We start from the raw sequence: 16,545 nt of genomic DNA on the forward strand, positions 1-16,545 counted from the left end.
AATCAAGGAAATGGCCCAAATATCCATCAACAGATTAATGGATCTCCAAAACATGGGATATTCGGATAATGGAATATCATTCAGCCGTAAAAAGGAATGAAGTACTGATGCATATTACAACACGAATGAGCCTCGAAAGATTAGGCTAAGTGAAAGAAACCAGACACAAAGGCCACATGTATGATTCCACTTACATATATATTAAAGATAGCAAAATCCAGAGAGACAGAAAGCAGATGAGTGGTTGTGAGGGCTTGGAGGCAGAGGGTGATGAAGAGGAATGCATAATATGTATGAGGTATCCTTTTGGAGTGATGAAAAAATATTCCAGAACTAAGTAGTGGTGATGATTGTGCAACATTGTACATGTACTCAGTGTCACTAAAGCTAAATTATATTACATACATTTTAGCACAATAAAAAATGTAAATCAAGTTGGAAGAAAAGAACACTATCAATAACTTGGTATTTTCTTAGAGGAAGGAGGCATGGTATCTTCACAGATTCAGAGTAAGAATACAGAATCAAGAACTATCATTAGCTGCCACCATCTACTAATAAAATATATGAAAATTTAACAGTGTAGAACTTGACACAAAGCATGTTTTCTATACAAACTGACTGAATCAAAATTTCTTTAAAGATACATATTTTGGTGTTGCTGCTTTGGAGGCATTTTTGTGTAACTATCCAGTTATTGAATAGAACATATTAATTATATGTGCTGACTCTGGGGTCAGATGGACGTTGCCCAAGTTCAAATCTCAGTTCTTTTATTCAGTTATCTTCAGACATTTGCTTTGCCTCTCTCTGCTTCAGTTTCCTCATTTATAAAATGGAGATAATCATAATGCTTACAATCTGAGGGATTGGAATTATAGTATAAAATGGATGACAAATTTGTAACAATCCTAGGCTCTGAAATCAGCACTCAGTCAATGTTTTATGATGATGATGATGACAATGAAAATCAATTTTTTTCTATAGTTATACCCCATTCCACTTCTTCATAAAGAAAAAGAAAATAATTCACACTTTGCATGGGAGGATGGATTATCTCAATGAAACTATTTCTTTCCTGTCTCATTCCAGACATTCTAAGCAGGAAATGTTCCTTCCAACTGGTTCGACACCCTCGGTTTTTCTTCCTGACACCTATAACCTCATCCCTCTTCCGCCTTTGATATTCTTTAGGGTCACAATCCAGCGCATAGTCTGTTCAGATATTTATTTCCATTGTTTCTCAGGGCAATACCCATAATTGCTCATTCTCAGGTTCATGAACCTTGCCTAAACTTTATCTTGCCTGTGACAAATTCATAAGTTGCTGCTTTCTTAGGAGAAAAGATAAGACATGCTGTAGTACAAGACCTTTCGGTCCTAAAATTAATTCTACGGTTTTACTAGAAACTTTGCCAAATTCAAAAAATTTTATTTGAGGGGAAAAAAAAGACAATGATTACTCAGGTGCCCAGAATAATCTGTTTATATCTTGCCTACCATTGAGGTTATATAGAAGTAGACAATGAATCAGAACAATTTGTTCCAAAAAGGTATAAGCACAAATCCTCAGGTTGCGGAAAAGCAATTTCTCAATAGGCCAACTGAGAAAAATAATTCAATAATGCTTAGGAACTTGTTGAAATCTGTCCTGTCACTAGACTCCTTGCTGAGAAATATATTTAGAAAGTTCTAGAAAAGAGAAGGCTTGTCAGTACATACCTAGAAAAAACTATAACTTCTGCTCCAGGCACAGAAGTTTGAATATTCAGTAGTTTACAAACATATTCTTGAATTTTACTCTCAGTAATGATGAAAATAAGCTAAACTGTTTACAATTGTTTAAAAAAATAGGGACATAGAATAAAATACAAAGTAATATGAGAAAAACTGACACATAACACATCTATTTCCTCAGTGCATCACCAAAAGTGGCTGATAATATAAGAGGAAATATATATCCTTGATAATAGTCAAAGGAAAACAAATTAAAGCAATGATTAAATAGCATTTTCAATGATAATTACTACCCACGATTTTTAAGGGATACTATGAGGAATTTCCAAACATACAAAAATAGACAAAATATCATGAACTTCAGTATGAGCACCTAGAACTTAATTCCACTAGTGAACTCTGGGAGCCAGTTGAGAATGCACCTCCCACTAATCTCAACCATGAGTCAAAGAATCTGGGGTATTTAACCACAATATATTCTAATCTATCATTAGGTGAGGGCTTTTTCCAGTGCCATTAGCTTTCTGGCACTTCTGGCTTTCCTTCTGGATGGATCATAACGTTCCTGCATCCAGACAATGGTCCTTAGTCAAGGAAGTGTAGGTGTTACCAGTATGCAACCTTCAGTATGTAGAAGTCAATGCTCCGATATAGGGTGGGATGCTAACAGATTCCACTGCAAAAGGCAGACACTTTTTTTGACTTTTTACTTTGATATGAACTTAGAGAATTTTTAAATAGTAATATAAAGTTTCATATATAATTTACTCACATTCTCCACAAGTTAATATTCTACCACATTGGTTTTACCATCAGAGAAAAGGAGAGAAAAAGAGAGATACCAAAAGTAAGAAATCTTGAGTCCAAGTTGTAGACATCATGCCCTTTATCCCATAAATATTTTAATTCTAAAACACAGAAATTCTCTTATACAACCACTGTACATCAAGTTAATACAGTGTAACTGGCACAGTACAATGATCAATCTATTTGTCCCATGACTAGTGATGCTAAGTTTGATCCTTTGGTTAAGGTGGCATCCATCAGGTTTTCCCATTATAACAATATTGTTTTTCCTTTTTTGAATTAATATATATCCTGTTGGAAGCTGCTTTGGAATTATACGAGTATCTTTCTTCTCACTGAAGTTTCACTTTCTAGTTTTAGCAAGCACTTGTCTATTATTGCAATAGCAGTTGCCAAATGGTGATTTTTTAATCCCATTATTTCTTCTGCAATTAATAGCTGGCAATTCTACTGTAGGGCAAGCATTTACTTTCTCTACATTTAATTTATTTATTCATTTATTTAAAATTATTATGGGCTCATAGTTTACAATTTTATTCTATGAGTCATGATCCATTAATATAATTATTTATTTTGATGCTCACATTGATCCAGATTTGATCAATGGTAGCCCTTTCAAACTGGCTTCTGTGCCTTTTGACATGTCCTCATAATTTTAAATACTTCCTTATTTTCTGGTAGAGCAAGATATTGCGGCTTAATCATGCATTCTCCCAGGCTCAGCCCTGAAATCAGCCATGTTCCAATTGAGCCTGGATGTCTAATAGCAGAGAATGAAATTTAGGATTCAAAATCTCTCTCTCTCTCTCTCTCTCTCACTCTACCTCTCTATCAATCTAAGCATGAATTCATACTGATATATCAAATTTCAATTAACTGTCACAAGATTCATTTTAGCCTTTCCGTATTTCTAATTCCCTTTTCTGACAGTGAGAAATCTGGCTCCTTCTACATAAAAATATCTTAGAATCCATATTTAACTTGAGAATCCCTAACCCATACCTATATGAAAAATAAACCTATTAAAAATGTGATATTGTTTACAATTTGATTCATTTTTAGCTCAATGGTATACAATCAAATTACTTGTTCTAGAGTTACTTGGGCAAGGCTTTCCTTCATGCTTTACAGGTATGGCTAATTTATACATTGGAAATACAATCTGATTCATTTGTTCCTGTTTGTAATTCCTTGCTGATTTAATTTCTTTAAAAAAAATAACTTGGCTCTAATAATCAAAACTATACAGAAAGTTTCACTGAGAAGAGTGAGTGACCACCCCCGCCCCAGCCCTTGTTCCACCTTATTTCCACACACCTTCTGGAGATAACCAGTCTCATTCGTTTTTGACTTACTGTTTCTCTTTTCACACAAATGAACAGATACGTGTCTATTTCCTCATTCTCACTTTTTTCTGCTACTTTTCTTTTTTCATTTAACAATTTACTCTAAAAATCAGTGTGTCAGTTGTCACTTTTTCTACTGTCTAATTTCCATTGTGATTTTTTTTTTAACCTTGGGTTTTTTAGCCTTTCATCAAATTTCATTTATTATTCATTATCATCATTATCATTCATTTCATTTATTAAATTTTAAAACATTGGGGATTTGGGATTTATTTTCTAGTTATATTTTTGGTAAGTGATTTCTAGCTTAATTACATAATAGAGAATATGTATTTTGTGGGATTTTAATCTTCTAAAATTTGTCAAAATTTCATTTTTTTGTAAAGCATATATGGTCAATTCTGGAAGTGCTCTGTGGGTAATAATAAATAACAGAAACACTATAGTTGTTAGGCACAATATTCTATATAGTTAAGTTAAGCCTGATTTACTTATCATGTTGTTTATATCTTTCCTAGCTTTACTGAATTCTGCCTGATTGCTCTATCAATTAAAAGAGGGCATATGTTAAAACCTCCCATTCTGACTGTGAATTTCTCAAGAGAGAGAGTGAGAGAGAGAGAGACTGTGTTATATTTAGAATTGATACATCTTCCTGGCAAACTGAAGGTTTCATTATCATGAAGTGTCCCTTGCAATCTCTATTAATGTTCTACATTGAAGTCCTGTATCAATATATAGCTATACTAATATTTTTTTTGGTTAGCATCAGCATATTATACATTTTATCATCCTTTAATTTTTCAACCTATGAACCTTGTTTAAAATATATTTCTATTACGTAGTACATAATTAGGTTTTTACTTTTATCTAACATAAACTGATAACCTCTTCTAATTATAGCATTTGTTCTATTTATACATGATGCAATTACTGATATATTTTAGCTCTCTCTCCCATTTTATCTGGTGCTTTCGCCTTGTTTTGTGTATTCTATTCGTCTTCTTTGAGGTAGATTCTTTTTTATTATAGTTTCATATTTTTTTCTTCTATTACATTGAAAATAATTCTTCTTTCATGTCTCTAAGGAAAAGATCAGTAAATTTTTTCTGTAAAGGACTAGATGATAAATATTTTAAGCTTTGCAGCCACATAAAGCCTATCTCATATTCTTTTTTATTTTTAAATTTTTATAGCAGTTTAAAGTATAAAGATTACTTGCTGTCCATACATAAACAAGCCACGGGCTGCATTTAGTTTCCTGATCCTTGCTTTATAGACTGAAAACATGCATCCATTTTTTTGTCAAAGTTCAATAGGCTCTTTTGAAAAGTAAAAGTTCTAAATTTCGATGAGGTCCAATTCATTAATTTTGTTTCATCAATTGTACTTCTAGTGTCAAGTCTAAGAACTCTTTGCCTATTCCAAGATCCCAAAGACCTTCCCCTAAGGATTTTTCTAAAACGTTTTACAATTTCGTATTTTTACATTTAAATCTGCGGTCCATTTTTAGTTAATTTGTCAGTAAGATGTAAGGTTTAGATTGATGTTTATTTTTTGGCTTGTGGATATCCAGTTGGTCCTGTGCTTCTGCATCTTGTGAAACTCAGTTAGGCATATTTACCTGAGTGTGTGTGTGTATGCGCTTTTTTTTTTTTCCACTTTGGTGATCCCTGGATATCTTTAATCCAGGAGTTGATGGTTTTTACCAGTTTGAAAAGGTTTCAGCCATCATTTCATTTGTCTTTTTCCCATCTTTAGTGACTCCAATCGCATGGCTGATAGATGTCCTGCTGTATTTCCTACACCTCTTACTACTCCTTTTCCCCATCATTCTCCCTCACCGTACTTTGAAGATTTTCCGCTGATCTATTTTCCAGCCAGTTTATAAATCCTCTCTTCAATTGTTTCTATTCTGCTGTTAAGCCATCCATTGAGTTACTAACTTTGATCATTCTATTTTTAAGTTCTAAAATTTCCATTTTGTAATGTAGTATAACTTTCTATTCTCTACTAAAATCCCCAATTCTCTCATTTGTCTACTTGAACGTTCAGTGTGGTTATTCTAATTCATGTAACTGAATTCCACAATGTCTATGGATTATGTGTGTCTATTTCTTAACCAGTGATATATTTCTGATTCATTTTCTTCCAGTTGTCCTATTAATTACTACTAGTTAGTAGTAATTACTACTTGTTAGGACTTCGGCTTTCAAACATTTTTTTTTTAAATTAGATATTTTGTCTGCCTCTTTTAGTTGTCCTTATGGGAGGGCTGGTTCAAGCTGTTTAGTCTGCTAAAAATATTTGTGGCAGTTTTTGTTTTCCAAAGATGGCTATATCAATATTTCTTACTCTCTGTACTCTTTTAGAACTGTGTACTCACCCATCTAAGAGTGTAGTCTAACTTCTTTCTTGAATCTGGACACATTTCTGACTTGCTTTTAACCAGCAAGATGTGAAAGTGACACTATCCGACTAGGTCATAAAAAGCCATTCAAATTCTGTGCATTAGTTGGGACAGGCACCTACAGAGCCCTACACTGCCATGTAAGGAATTTGACTATTCCAAGACCCACATGCTTCAAGGAAGCCTCAAGATTTAGATATTCAAGATAATAACCCCAAAGTGAGATCCAAGCTGACATCCAGCATCAACCGCCAGACATGTCAGTGAACAAGCCTTCAGATTATTCCAGCCCTCATCCCAGCCAAGGTCTAAGACATCATGGAAGGGAAATACACCATCTCATATAGCCCATTTCAAATTCCTGACCTAGAGAATTCAGGAGCATAATAAATGCCACTACGTTTATAGTGGTTTGTTGCACAGTAATAACTGGAAAAATTATCACCTGTAAAAAGGGTCCGTTAGAGTCTTTCTCTCCCAATTCTGTCATTTTCAACAGTGATGGACCTGTTCCTTTCAGGGCTGTCCCCACTGAGTTTGTATCTTCAGAAGGGATGAGGATAATGTATCTAAGCGATTCATTTAACTCCTAACATTGACTCAGGAACAACCGCCTTATAACCATTGGCTCATGCGACAACAATAACAAAAGGAATGATTTTTATTTGTTTATTTTATTTTTTAGTACTCAGCAGTTACTGATAACTACAAATTAGTTTTTTTGTTTTCTTATCACTCACTGTGGTGGTCATTTCCAAATGTCATCAATTAACAATAAAACTTGAATCAAAAACTTTCTTTTTCATTTTATTCTTTTTTTAATATATTTTTCTTTGGGTTTTCTGTGTGTGTGTGTGTGAGGTAATTAGGTTTATTTATTTTTAGGGTACTGGGGATTGAACCCAGGTCCTTGTGTATGCTAAATATGCACACTACCAGTTGAGCTATGTCTTCCCCTCTCCATTTCATTCTTTAATAACCATTTGTCCTTGAGTGCTTAAGCAATTTATACTGTTTTAATACCAATTTTACATATATAAAAGAAAAATAAGAATGCTTACCTCTTAATATGTGGGGGATCTTTTAAGGACATGCAATTAAAAGAGCTTACTACATTATCCAGCATATGGAAAGTGCTCAAAATGTTAGTATACTAATTGAATCTTTTTTTTTACATTTTTTTAAATTGAGTTATAGTCAGTTTACAATGCTGTGTCAATTTCCAGTGTAGAGCACAATTTTTCAGTTACATATGAACATACATACATTCATTGTCACATTCTTTTTCTCTATGAGCTAACACAAGATCTTGTATATATTTCCCTGTGCTATACAGTATAATCTTGTTTATCTATTCAGCATATGCCTGTCAGTATCTACAAATTTCAAACTCCCAATTGAATCTTAATCTAAAATAACTTAGGCAGTGTCTATATGATAAAATAACTTCCTAGTTTGACTTAAAGTTTTGTCACATCATTTTTTTTCCAATAAAACACTACATATTAATTATTTGAGTATTTTGATTTTTCTAAGTAATGGCATAAGATTTTGGGACCGTGTAGCACCAACAATGAGAAAGCAGTCACTGGGTAGGGAAAACTACAAAGGAAAGTAATAAAAGCTGTTGTCAACATTAAAACTTACTGTGCCTATTAACAATAGGCAAGGAAGACTAGTCACACCGTGTGATTTTAGTACAGCATTCATACTCACGGCAAAAATCTGTATTAGTGCAGAAGGATCCTAAAAAATAGCAAGAAATACTTTAGGTTGTGCACCTCCAAGGAAAATATTTAGTTAAAAGCCATCCTTTAAACTGTCATTATATTCTGTGGGAGATAGGGATAAGAATCTCAAAAATTATATGTTGTTAATGATTTGCCTGGCAATGGGTGAAAATTAAACTAGTAGGTAAAGCAGATAAATCAGTAGGTAGAAAAAAACAGGCCTGCATTAGAGAGAACCAAGGGGAGGAAACAACAGTGAAGTTGTAGCTTGATTAGGGAAAAAAAGGCAAATTAAAAACTATCTTAAAGCATATGAAGATTTATTATATTTAAAAAAAAATGGTGGCCAGCTGGTCTCCATCCATAGTTAGATGCACCTCAGGAAATTGGCTTAAATTGCATTAAAAGGATTTACGTTCCATATAAGAAGTGTTAGACTTGAGAGTGGAGGGAGATAAATGGCTCCTAAGGGGAATGTGGTCACCCAACTCTTAGAGAAAGATTGTGTATCTCAAAAAACCACGATCCCTCTGAATTTAAAAATAATCCTTTTTGGGTCTTGAGAGCAAGCACATGGAGGGTGGTCTACTAAACAAATACTTTTTTGACAAAGGATATGTCAAAACCACCTCCAAGCAAAAGAAAGAATTTCCTGAGAGGATGATTAAGCACTAGATTGGGTAATTTTTAAAAGTTCTGGTATCCCTTTCACAGCAGGTTTTTACGAAAGGAATTTTTTTTCTTTTCTGTCTGAAATGATTTACTCAATCGTCTTTAGAGAAACACTGATCACTGTGATGAGGACAATCTTCTCAATAAATTTTATGCAAAAATTTTTACCATCATTTTACATAGGAAAAACTAAGGTTCAATGACTTGACAATATTCAGCTTATAAGTGGACCCAATATTCAAACACCAGGAATTGAGGAGTCCAGCGGTAAAATCACACTGTGAATCAAACTGCAGGCTTTGGCATGGTTACCATCAGAGTGTCAGTTATCAATCAGCATGGAGTAAATAATCAGTCAAGATACAGCAAAGAACGTGATTTCACAAATAATCCAGTCAATTATCTCAAAAGTTAGTAGACAATTATCCTGGTCTTTGAGATATGAAACATCATTCATTCATTTTTTTTCATTTATTCAACAAATACCTGTGGAGCATCTTCTTTGTATGTACCTCTTCTATGTGCTGGGGACACAGCAGAGACCAAGACAGATAAGATTCTTACCTTCATAGAGTTAATACTCTAGAGAATATAGATAAATAATAAAAAGCAATAATAATTACTCTCAACATTTGTTGGGTGCTTGTATGTCCCAGAAACTGTCCAAAGAGTATATTATTTTCATAGCAACCCAGTAAGTTAGTTACTATCTTTATAAGTCTATCAGAGAAGGAAAATTCACCATAGGGAGGTTAAGTAACTCGGTCTAGAATAGACAATTAAAAAGTGTCAAAACCAGTGCCTGGGTCCAGAGTCCCTGTTTTTTAATTACTATTTCAGTTAATCTGAAATGGTAAGTTTTTCTAAAGATTCAACTGCTACCTGTCTCTTCATGAAAAGAAAAGAAGAAAAAATCAAACAGAGCAAAAAGAAAAGAGAGAAAATCAGTATTTCGGAAAGGCAGAAGATGAAGGTAATACTTTTCAATTGCTTTGTCAAGACACGCCTCTGATAAAATGACAGGTAAACTAAGGAATGAAAGACAAGGAAAAACCCACCACGGGAAGACCCTCCCGAAGAGTGTTTAAGACAGAAGGGGCTGAGATGAGAGGAAGTCTGGTACACGCAGAGAAACAAAAAGCCAGAATTGCTGAAGTAGAGTGATGGGGAAGAATGGTAAGAAAGGACAGAGAATATGGCAGTGGCCAAATCATGTTAAACCAGGGCAGTGATTGCTTTATTTCTTCTAGTTAGGATGGCAAGCCATTGGAGAGTTTTAAGCAGAGATGAAACTGTCCAATTAAAATTTTAAAAGATAACGTAGTCTGCTTTGTGGAAAATAATACTGTAAGGAAAGGAAAATCAGAGCAAGAAACCCAGGAAGGAAGAAACTCAATTTGTCCAGGTGAGAGATGATGATAACTTAGACCACAACCTAACTAAATCATAATCACAGTGGACAAACTGAGAGATTTTGAGGTACATGTTGATTACTGTGAAAAGCCAGTGCCCTGTAAGTGTGTTTAAGTCTCTCCTAAACTTAGGAAAAGTATTTTGTCAAGTATCCGAGCTCAACTCGTCTTTCCAACATTACCTCACATTGAAAGGGACCTCTAAAATATCTTTTGTTCATTGTGGGGAGGCTCTAAACGTTAGTCTTATCTCTACACCTTGACTTCCATTACCATTGCTAATTCAAAAAGGCAAGATAAAAAATACTTCTAGATTTTTTTACCTCTCAATCAAATACAGTTAGATAGTTCACCCTAAAATGATTCCCCAAGAGCCACCAAAGAAATTCTAAACTTGTACTTAAAGTCCTTTTCAAATCGTTCCACTCCGCCCTTCCAATATCACCATCTGCTTCTCCGCCACACAAACCCCACTGATCTGAATTCATTACACATGACACATGCTTTCTCTTTTCCGTTCTCTAACCTTTACCACACTCTTCTCCTGAGAGTGGAGAAATATTTTACATAAATACATTTTTTATTTATTTAATGTATAGTTTCTTATAATGGGAATTCAAAAAGGACTTACTCGCTATGGAAAACAGTGTGGAGATTCCTCAAAAGACTAGGAATAGACTTACCATATGACCCAGGAATCCCACTCCTGGGCTTGTATCCAGAAGGAAATCTACTTCAGGATGACACCTGCACCCCAATGTTTATAGCAGCACTATTTACAATAGCCAAAACATGGAAACAGCCTAAATGTCCATCAACAGGTGACTGGATAAAGAAGATGTGGTATATTTATACAATGGAATACTACTCAGCCATAAAAACCGACAACATAATGCCATTTGCAGCAACATGGATGCTCCTAGAGAATGTCATTCTAAGTGAAGTAAGCCAGAAAGAGAAAGAAAAATACCATATGAGATCGCTCATATGTGGAATCTAAAAAACAAAAACAAAAACAAACAAACAAAAACAAAGCATAAATACAGGACAGAAATAGACTCACAGACAGAGAATACAGACTTGTGGTTACCAGGGGGGTGGAGGGTGGGAAGGGATAGACTGGGATTTCAAAATTGTAGAATAGATAAACAAGACTACACTGTATAGCACACGGTAATATACACAAAATGTTATGATAACTCACAGAAAAAAAAATATGACAATGAGTGTGTATATGTCCATGAATGACTGAAAAATTGTGCTGAACACTGGAATTTGACACAACATTATAAAATGATTATAAATCAATAAAAAATGTTTAAAAAAAACAAAAAAAAAACAAAAAGGACTTACTAAGTTGATTGATACTTCTCCATCCAACAAAGTAATTCTCATCTTTCTATGACCACTACAAATATTTTTTGATTCTTATCAAGAAGACTTTTTAATCTTTAAATTTCTCACACATAAAACAATACTTGGCATCAGTAGTGTCCAAAGGGTAACTGAGAGTATTTCAAGTTTTCCAGGCTGCTGATGTCTGTTATTTATATTATGTAGTAATACTTTTATGTTAATAAAATATAACTGAATTAATAATGAAGTCTAATAAAGTTGGCATAAAATACAAATTATACAGTGGAAGAAAAAATTATTTGCACACTTTTGAAAGAAAATCTGGTAATATATATAAAGAACCATAAAAATATATTTTGTTTTAGATCTAACAATTAAATTTTGAGATCTAACAATTAAATTATTTGTTATAATAAACCAACAGAAGGTAATTTCATATCTAATAAAATGGCATCATTTAAATATATTTTGGTACCAACTCAAAGAAACAATGAGCAGCCACTAAAAATGATAATTACGCAACTGTGTAGCAATACAGAGAAATAATCACATGGACCTAATTTAAAATCAATATATAAACGTTTCTGTAAAAACTATACTTAAAATGATTTAAAACTACACATATATGTATGTATGTTTGTGCTAGAAAGAAACACAAAACTTATAAAAACTGTGTAGTTTAGGGTAGTGGAGTAAGGATTATTTTTTCCTTGTCCCCAAAAGTTTTGTAAAAGTATTACATCTTCTTAATTCAAAAACACAGTTATGATAGATGTTTCCTTTATACAGTACATCATATTCTTAAGATTAATAAGAGTGTACAAGCTAGTAGCTAGAAAAGAGTCTTTCTAAAGAATGCTTTCTCTTGTAAACATGATTGAAAGGCTGGCTTTGGTAACTCATGGATGCTTATGCAGAAAAGGGCTTTCTTTACAGACTAAGAAACAGAGAGAAAAAAGAAAAAGAGAATAGGGGGGAAAAAAAGGAGGGAGGGAAGGAAGAAAGGAATCTCTATGTTCATCCAAATATATTTTTGCTTTTTTAGGAAGTGATTATGACCCAGGAACAATACTTATGAGACAGCTCCTTTATAACCACTACAGAATTCTTACAAATTTTGCAAAAAGTATATACCAAGTAAAAATCAATTAAAATGTACCCCACTCAGGCACACAGAGAAATACCACTCCTTATGTTTTCCCTTTTTATGGGGGTGCCAATTATAGATTCTTATGATAGAAAGGATAATCATTTAAAAAAAAGAAACTGACCACCTACTATGTGCCTAGCTTTACAGGTAATCAATATAAATGCACTCAGTAGGCATGTGTAACCTGCCCATACTATTATTGATGAAACTGAAGCCCTGAGAATTGACTTTTCTGAAGTCACACAGCTAGTTAAGTAACCGAATCAGAACTACAGTGTTGACTTGGAGACTAAATCCAGTGCTCCTTCCATCATAGCTCTAATTAGCAGGCACCAAAATAATGAAAGATTCATAAAAGCTGGTTAACACAAACTATAAGGCAAAAAGATAGTTACTGTTCACAAAACTTTTAAATGGAATATTTTTAAAATATGCCTAATATGCCTAGAAATGTGAGATAAAGGTAAGAAATGATCAAAATAGAATTAATTCATTTTTTAATAGTAACTGAAAACGTGCTATGCACCATGTATGGAGCTCAGGAGCTGAATATACTTACTATTTTTCCCTTATGTTGTATCAAAAAGTTAACAAAAGATATAAAAATACCAGAATACTTTGAAACAGCTAATGTTATATGAAAGAATGGAATTTGTAGACGCAATGTTTCTTTGTCTAAATTTCTATTTGTATTTTGATGTATGGGATAGTTTAGTTATGTTTCTGGACCTCGGAGAAGCGGCCATCTGTATGGAACGTGCTGTGTGTCCCAGGAGTGCACTCACCTCTCGTCACCCAAGGGCCAGAGGCCAGCCAGTCCCAGGGAAGGGTCTGGCCTGCGTTTGTGAACTCGCTTCACAGGCTGTAGGACTGTTCCTTGCTCGCTTCTGGTTGTCTGCTCCCTGGCGGGTGAGGCTGGAGCAGAGGCTTGCGCCGGTTTCCTGGCGGGAAGCGCGGACGCCTGCCCGCCGGCGGTGGCGCTGGGTCCCGCTCTCTGGCGCGCAGGGCCGTGTCTAGGGGCGGGCCTAGAGGCAGCTGCCGCTCAGGAAGGCCTCAGGCAGCCAGTCCGCTGATGGCTGGGGCTGCCCTCCCGCCCAGGATGTTGTTCGCCCTGAGGCGTCCCAGCACTTAAGCCTACAGGCTGCTGGTCCGGGCCAGGTCTGGGTGCTAAGGACCCAAGCAAGAAGTTAGCCTCCAGGAAAGTTCGTGCAGCTGACTACTCCCAGAACGTCCGCCGCCAGCTTTTATGTCCCCTGGGTAAGTCCCAGACGCCGCGCACCTTCCCCAGGAGACCCTCCAAGACCAGCAGGCATGTCTGGCCCAGGCGCCTATGAAATCACCTCCTGGGTCCCGGGTTCCAGTGCACGTGAGATCCCCTGTGTCAAAGCCTCTGTTTCCCCCAGTCCTGTGGGGCCCCGGGAACTCAGCGCCGCTGGCCTTCAAAGCCCAGTGCTCTGGGGGCCCCTCCTCTCGGTGCTGGGCCCCCCGCTGCGGGGCCTGAGGTGGGGCTCAGCGCTCACTGCGGCGGGTGGGCCTCCGCAGGACAATTAGTCTGCGGCTTGCGCGGCGCCCACGGGGGAGGGATATGGGGCCCCTCCGACTTCGCCGCTGTGCTTCCCTCTTTGTGTCTCCAGTTGAGGAAGCCCTTTTTTGGTTCGCCCCAGTCTTTTTTGTCGGTGGCTGTTCAGCTGTGAGTCGTGGTTTTGTGGAGATGGTGAGGGGCGGCGAGCTCGAGGTCGTAGTACTCCGCCGTCCTGACCGGAACTTTCTACGGACCCAGTGGTTCTTACGCAAAGAAGGAGAGGAAACGTTTGGATCAGAGCTTCAATAGGAGAAAGCCTCCACGTTTTCTAACCCTGGAGTAATCAACATTAAGTAAAAAGCAATGCTTTCGAAAGGAGAAAACTGTGTTAACTACAGGCGAAATAAAGCTCGGTCAGAAATAACATTGTGGGCAAACAGCTATCTGTGAGCTTTCGATTTCTAGTAGTCAAATCTAATTGATTTAAATGAGTGGTAAATAAGTTTATTTACTGTCTACTTCATTCTTCCATTTCATAAGACATAGAGTATCTGTAGGTATTTATGTAAGTATTTGTAATTATTTGTTTTATTTCTATTTTCTTCACTAGCCAAGAAAATTTTAGAGGGTAGGGACGGTATTTATTTTGTTTGCTGCTGTCCGCCACTCAACTAACGGGTACATTGTACACTTGATAAATTTGTACTGAACAGGTGAAGTAGGCACTGTGGCAGCAAAGGGAAAAAAAAAAGGAAAAGATGTGTCTTATTTAGTAACGCTGAACTTTGATAAGCTCTTTCCTCGTTTATCTCCCTCGTCATACTAACATTTCCTCAAGGGCATCTTAATTTTTATTCACCTTTGTCCCAGAATATATAACTATGAGTGATATATGGGCACTCAATTAATACTTATTAAAATAATTGACCTGGGTAGGAAATAGTACAGTTGCACAGGAAAGGACAGAAGTAGAAAGGACCGTGTACCCCAGTATGATGAGTGTATATTGGAAGTAAGAGAGAGACGAGCCGAAGATGATAGGGTTTCTGAAGATGTGATGTATTACCTCCAGATGCTCACACTTCCAGACACTGTACAACAAGCATAAAATAGATTTTTTTTAAGTAAAAACAAGACACTAAAATAGTTATTATAGAAAATACATTATGTAATATGATAGGGAAAAAGAAAAGATTTAGAAATGTATTAAAGAAGGTAGAGCAAGTAATTTGAGAGGCTTATAGTTATGGTAATTCTCTCTCCAGATTTTCTGAAACACTATCTCGTATACGTTTCATATAATTTTTCCATTAAGCCATTACGATTAAAAAATTCTAACATTGAAGGAACTGAAATACTTTCACTGCCTACCACTGATACTGAAAAAGACAAAAAAGAACAAAAGCAACAACAGAATCTGAGAGCATATATCCTACTTGAGAGGTTTGGAAATAATGGTAAACACATCTCTAAGATTCTGGGCTACCTAGCCTAGAGTTAAACAGATTAGTTCAGTGACAAAATCTACAATTTTCTTCATTATATATTAAAATCTATGTTAAGACTTTTTATTCCATCCATCTCTAATATTTTAGGCTATTAACAGTGAATAAATTTCTCATCACAAGAGAAAAATTAGAACTGTGAGACAGATGATGGATGTTAACTAGTTATTGTGGTAATTACTTTGCAGTACATGCATATATCAAATCATTTTGTTGTACACCTTAAACTGATACAATGTTATGTGTCAAATACATCTCAGTAAATCTGGAGAAAAAGTAAATAGCTTTAGCAAAAGAAAATCCTACAATCCCAACTTAAAGTATATATGAAAAATAAAAATTAATATATGGTAGGCATTTTTTCAATGTTGCATGTAGTTACCAGGAGAACTTAGGAAATAGATATTATTTCCATTTTACAGATCAAGAGCATGAGCTTTAGCAGTACCGCATAGGATGTTTCACAATCTGTTATAAAATACTATCTACCTCCATTGTTGGAGGATGCCTCCAAATTAAGACACTTGAAAAAAATGAAAGGACTGGACAGCTGGGACAGAGTTGAGCTTTCCTTTTGGCATCTCAGGTGATGAACTCATGCCTTGGAGAGTGACTGATTATACTGACTTCAAAATATTAAGGACCCATAATTGATTTGCTACCCTAAGACTTAACATCTGACCACAGTTGAAATCCAGCATTCAGAAAGTTTGCAAACAAGAGCTTTCTTAGAGGTTGTTGTCAGGAGGAATTAATAAACTATGAATAATACTCACATGCAGAATCTCAGCTGCCTCCATTCCTTGGCTGGCATTGTATATTACTCGTGTCAAAATACTAAGATTGAGAACTCTCAGGGACTGGAATGAGAAGAAGGGAATAAAAGGTTTTCTCTGTG

At 35.6% G+C, this 16,545-nt stretch overlaps 1 long non-coding RNA gene across 1 annotated transcript; it reads left to right on the plus strand.

Moving 5' to 3' along the window:
• The first annotated feature begins 13,803 nt into the window (after nucleotides 1-13,803).
• On the plus strand, nucleotides 13,804-14,568 carry LOC140698652 (uncharacterized). The gene is made up of 2 exons (XR_012076447.1): nucleotides 13,804-13,877; nucleotides 14,255-14,568. It is a non-coding gene; the product is annotated as an uncharacterized lncRNA (long non-coding RNA).
• The last annotated feature ends 1,977 nt before the right edge of the window (nucleotides 14,569-16,545 follow it).

Source organism: Vicugna pacos, chromosome 10 (genome assembly GCF_048564905.1).
Source record: "Vicugna pacos chromosome 10, VicPac4, whole genome shotgun sequence".
NCBI classification, from domain to species: Eukaryota; Metazoa; Chordata; class Mammalia; order Artiodactyla; family Camelidae; genus Vicugna; species Vicugna pacos.